This window comes from Equus przewalskii, chromosome 17 (assembly GCF_037783145.1).
Source record: "Equus przewalskii isolate Varuska chromosome 17, EquPr2, whole genome shotgun sequence".
In the NCBI taxonomy this organism is placed as follows: Eukaryota; Metazoa; Chordata; class Mammalia; order Perissodactyla; family Equidae; genus Equus; species Equus przewalskii.
Window position 1 is genome coordinate 4,078,968 of NC_091847.1, and position 6,000 is coordinate 4,084,967.

Here is a 6,000-nt window from a genome sequence, read left to right on the forward strand (position 1 = left end):
TGGAGGCCGAGCTCCAAGGGTGTCTGGGGGGTCGTTTTTAGTTGCCCAGCCTTGGTGGACCAGAAGGGGGCAGGAATGCAGCTGCAGGGCCAGCCAGTGGATCTGCCATTGGCTGTCTCATGCATCGCTGAGGAGGCTGCCCTTGCTAGCCTGCACGAAACCGGTGCACCCTGGGCTTGGATGTTTGTGAAGGGGCGAGGGTGTCTCTCCTGATCGCTCTGTCACAAACATAGAGCATTACCTTTCTTTAAACAGAAATGTTGTGTTTGTGGAAATCTGACAAAATGTACTTCTTGGCAGAAACTTTACATACTTGTTCCTGAGCTTGGAGAGAAATGAGGGGTTAGAACAACAGAATTGCAGAAACAGCCAAGGCACTGCTATCTCACAGAGACACTCCTATTATCTCTGTTCCTCATGGGACAAAATAAGAAAGGTAGAGAGGCCTGGATTGAGCCAGAAGTCTTGGGTTCCAGTCCAGCTTCTGCTGTATTTCCCCAGGGCAAGGGACAACTTCTCCCTTCTGGGTCTCAACGAGGTGGGGGTCAGGACTAGTGTTTCCCCTACAGGTTAGAGCCACACAGGCTTGTGGTGAGTGGACGCAGGAAACTGGTTTAAATGGAACATAAAGACTCTGATGAGCTGAGGGAGCCCTGGCTTCCTGCTCCTCCCAGCTTCTGCAGTGGGTCTGAGGAAGCTCTGCAGAGCATGGTTGGAAGGCCGTGGGGCTGCCCACTTTCCAAGGTGACTTGCAGGCCTCAGCCCATGTCTTTCTTGCAGCTAAGATTTCGAAGGCTGATTCCGTCAGCCGCAGCAGCAGAAAACCACCACCAACCAATGCACCAAAGAGCACCCAGGTCCATGCGTTGGGCAGAGAGGGGTTTGCTCTAGACCCTCAGGTATGGAAGCCATCATTTTATTTTACTTTTCTAAACTGAACTAAATCAGGCTGCTGGAGATGTGTACCTCAGTCGTTACTGGAGCTCCCTGCTCCTGTCTGGGAACTCCTGTGAGCATCTGAGCCTTGCTGGGGCCAGCAAACCTGGCTCTCCTCAGCTGCCTCCTCAGTTCTCCCCGTTCTTTCGTTCCACCATCCAGGGCTCAGAGATGCCCTGTACGTGCCTCGTAGTTGCTGCCCAGCCCGCCCCTGCCAGAAAGGCTGCACTTCTCAGGGTCTTGAATCTCTGGGAATACTGCAGCCAAATGGGGGAAAGCTAACCCATACCTCCCCTGCCCATCACCCACCTCCATCCCTCCCACCTCTCTCTGCCCCCACTCCAGCTTCACCACCTCGTTTAATATGTCCGGATTCCCCGAATAAGGCAGGGTAGAGGTGAACTTCAGGGTACCTGGAAACCTGGCTTTTGGACTCTTGTATACAAAAACCTTTCATGATGCCCCGGAGAGAGAACCCAGGCCCTGGAGCATCAGGATTTGCGCAAGAGGAGGAGTGGGGACGCAGTGGTGAATGGTGAGACCCAGGATTTACACTTTCATTCTTCAAAATAGCTCATGAGAGAAAACGGGACTAAAATATATGGCCACACGTGCTTTTTAAAAATATTTGCAAAATAAAGCAAGCATTAACGAATAAAAGAAAAATCTCCCATAATTCGACCACCTGGAAATAACCTACTCGATAACATTTTGATGTGTTTCCTTCCAATTTTTTTCTAACCAAATTCTTCTATCAAGATCATACTTTATATGCACTTTTGAAAACTTTTCTCTATTTTAAAATATTATATGCATTTTTACAAGTTAAAATTCCTCTTTTACTATTTAACAAATGTTCATTGGGTTCCTACAGGGTTGGTGGTGGGGGTTCAGTGGAGAGCGATAGTCCCCACTGTCCTTACAGTGGCTTACACTCCCGAGCCCAGGGGGTGGCAGCTGGTCGGGGGGTTGGGGGTCACTGGCATACAGGTGGGCAGAGGAGGGTGCTCCCAGCGTCAGTGACTCCTCTGAAGTAAATGCAAAAGTGTGTAGTGTGTGTGTGTGTGTGTGTGAGCAGGTGTATTTTTTTCTGAATAGAAGACACAGCTTTCATCAAATTTTCAAAGCACCCCGCAAAGGCAGGAACTGATTGATGTGGCGGTGAAGTTGTGGGGCCGAGTACAAGGGCCCAGGGAGAGAGTGAAGAGGGACACGCCAGGGACAGGTGGTGGAAGAGGAGACGGGGAAGGCAATTGAGGACAGGCTGGGGAGTCAGGAGGAACACTACGCCTCATCACACATCCAGCATGGAAAGGGTATCAAGGAAGTGAAGGAATGGGAGAGCTTCAAGGAAGCTCAAATCAAACAAAGCACTAAAAGGGGCTCGGGTGCCACCTGTGCTGTTATTTACGAGAAGAGCATGTTTCTCCTCCAGACATCCTCTAAGCCTTGAGGCTCCTTCTAGGAACGAACATCGTTTGCCCAGAGATTGAACACTCCAGTTTCTCACTGGACAAAAGTTACAACTTCCACCCCAGAACGTGTATCAGCAGACTGTCTCATCAGAGCCTGCACTTTCATGGCAGGCACCTGTCAAGGTGAGTGCATATTTTCCCATAATATTTTTATGACTTTTCCACATAGCTGTCCTTTAGCCACAGACTGCAGTTTTAGTTCAGAAGCTCGTTCTGGGCAATAGGACCCAGCGTCCCGTCTGGTCTTCAGTGTCCCACGAAGTAGCTCTCTGTTAGCATACAGACAATCACAGAGGCAGCCTTATTTTTCTTTTCATTTTTATGATGCTTGTAGGTCACCTTTGATCAGCCAGGGCCTAGGATCGAACTCCAGCTATTCCGAGGGATCTGGTGCCATTCTTTGAACATGTTGATAAATGCTCAGATGTAAAATAGGCCTTTGCAAAAAAGATGCGCAATAAATACTTAATTCAAATTGGGACTCAGGCATCAAATGTATTTACCTGAGCAGTGAAATATTTAAACATCGTGTTGTTAAGCTGCTGGTGTGCATGATGACATACATATTCATGTCTATAAAGAAAAAAAAGACTCCAAGCACTTCAAATTGATTGTTTACCTGAATCTCCAAGAGTGAAGACAGCTGAGCAGAGCCTCTGTGAGCTTCTGGAATTGTCCCTCCAGATGCATTAAAGTGATGCAGCTCATCATGTCTTTTCACAGAGTCCTCGTGCTTAGGGTGACGGGAGGGCTGATGGAGAGGAAGTTTTTGCACGATAAGAAAGTCAAGTGGCTCAAATTAGTGCTGGAGCTTTGAACTGGTTCAACATTAGCCTTAATTATTAACCTTCTTTAATATTTCAGAGTGTCTATAATAAAAGCAGCACGGTGCATTTAACTTGCAGTTACGCAGTCAGACATTGTCAGACTTGAAAAGGACTTCGATCGTCTTGGGTGACTGGTGGTTTACAGCTTTTATCTTCTCCAGGAGACCCGGGGGACTCCACGGTTTCTGCTGGTGGCTGTGCTCTCGAAGACAGTGATTCTTGTGGTTGAGTGGGACGGGGATACACAGAGGGGTTGCCTAAGAGTAACAAAGTCTCCAGCCCTGTTTAGGAGGTCCTGAATTAAAAAAATTCATCAGGATAAATCCATCATTTATTTTATTAATTCCTGTTTCTCAGTACACAAACAAACAAGAGGCCAGTGATTCCCTCGTTGATACTTAATCATCAACCCCTTCCCTGAATTCCAAACGCATAGTGGATGTCTAACAGGCATCTCAAAATTATTTCGGCTGAAACAGGACTCTTGATTTATTCTCCCCACGCATTCAGTCTGCTATTGCGTAAGTGTTCGCCACTGCGGGAAGGGAGATCACAGTCTGTATTAGAGGCTGGAAGCATGGTGTCCATGTCAGGCGCTGGTGAAATATTTGGTAACAGCACCACCTGTGATATCTCAAAAAATAGGTAATTACCCAAGTAATTAAACACTCAGTTTAAAGGGAAGCATTCATAAAGCAGAATGTTAATAGAGTGTGTTGGCTGCTGTTGGCTGAAAATAAAAGAGAATAAAGTCAAGAAATCTCGGGACTTGTACAGTTGGACGGGGCAATTACTTCTCAATTCCAAACAGTAAAAATTAACACGGAGAAATGCTTGAGCAAAAAAGGCAGTCAAAACTCAGACTGGTAGCAGGGACCAAAATAAGGGTTTGCTCATCACATACGTTGTTTGAAACACCTGAGTGGAGGAGACGATGACCAATAAATCCTTTTAGTTGGCAAACTAGCCCATGGAGAAGAGACTGAGTATGCAGATTCCTGAAATTAAGGAGCGAGAGCACGAGAGAGGCATTTTTCAAGAACTCCCAAAGGACAAAGGAACACGGAGTCCACTGGAACTAAGTCAGTAAGAAGCTGACTACGTTTTTAGGTTTTTGAGAGCCATCTACTGCCAAAGAAACCAAAAGTCTGGACCAAAATGGTGTGTAACTGAGACTTAAAGTGATCTTTGGATCTTGGCCCTACAGAAAGCTGGGGAACGAGCTGCAGGGCCTGGGCGAAAGGACACGCTCTTCTGGCGCCCTCTCCAGGTGTGGCCTTGAGAACAGCAGCGAAGGAGGGCCCTCCCTGAAGGGCCAAGCGAGGCCCCGGAAGCACAAGCCTCGCCTCGAACAGGGTTAGGACCTAATTAAGGAACATTCTCCTTCCTGGGGGGGTTTCCCTTCTGTCTACCCAGCAGGATTTCAGAATCCAACCGGCCGTGTGGCCGTGTCTCCCGTTCTGTTCCTTTCCCAGTGGGAGCAGGAGTTTCTGTGGCCCCGGCCCTGTTCCTCTACTGTGTGCGCAGTGAGGGAGGGACGACGGCTTTTATTTTGGGTTCAGGAGTTTCGGATCAGGAGCAGCGTATGTGGACTCAGTGCTCTGGCGGCCCCCGTTGTTGCCTGGTGTAGCACCCCTGCAGGAGCCCGTGCTTTGAGTCAGACTCCGGCCTGAAGCGGCTCCTGGGTTGTCTCTCCAACACTCACAGCCTGTGCTCTGTACGTGACCCTTGCATGGATGAAGGGCAGAGGGAACCAAGGAATTAGTGATTGGATCTGTTGAAGCCTGCTCCAGGGCCCTGAGAACGCGGAGACAAACCAGGGGTCCATACCCCCTTTCAGAGCTCCCAGGAAGGACTTACGCCTGAGGAGGAATGGGGGTGGATAAGCTTGGGGAGCAGAGACTGGAGGATGGGGTCTGAGAGGGGGTGTGGCTGGTGGGTGCTGGTTTGCATTGTCCAAGGGAGACAGCCCAGGGATCCGCATAGGCAGAGGACCACTGCCTTTGGGCCAAGCATGGCTCACAAGCCCCTCGCCTTTGCTTCCCTGCAGTTCTAGATTCTTCAAAAGGTCCCAGCAATGATCTACCTAGAGACAGGCGGTAGCTGCCCAGCCACAGGGGTGTGACAGGTGGAGGGGTGGACAGGGGCTGCAGGAGGGGCAGGACCTTCAAAGATGCTCCTAGGGCAAAGTTGTGACTCTGCACATGGTTTATGGACCTGTGCTGCTGACTTGTGTGAAACTCGTCTGTCTCATGGGATGAGTCCCTTCCGAGTGGTACCTACTGGGTGATTCCCATACCGGGTGACTCACACACCAGGTGACCCACACCATGGTGACTCATACACTCCATCAGTGATGGAGATGGTGGCCACCACTCCCAGGCTGGGGGAGCTCCTGACCCCAGCCTGGACAGTTTGGGACCATCCCACTTCATTTTCGTTCAGTCCTCGTGTTGTTAGCACAAATAAGGAGTTTTGTGAAAAGCATTGTCTGGGCCTGAAATACCTGCTTGAATTAAAACCCAGGCAAGGAAAGAAATCCAGGCTGATGGCCCTGACCCACAGGTCTCCCCAGGCAGGTACGGAGTGTTTTGGAAAGTGCTGGAGACCCTCAGGGAGAGGCCCTATGATGATTTACCATGAGTACTGGGTGGCCAGATCCCGTGGGAAGCTTGTGGGATGGAGAGCCACGAGGAGGTGCTGCCCAGGCGCTGAGGCCACAGCTATCTCTCCTCCCTGGAACTCCTCTTGTCTCCCCAGCC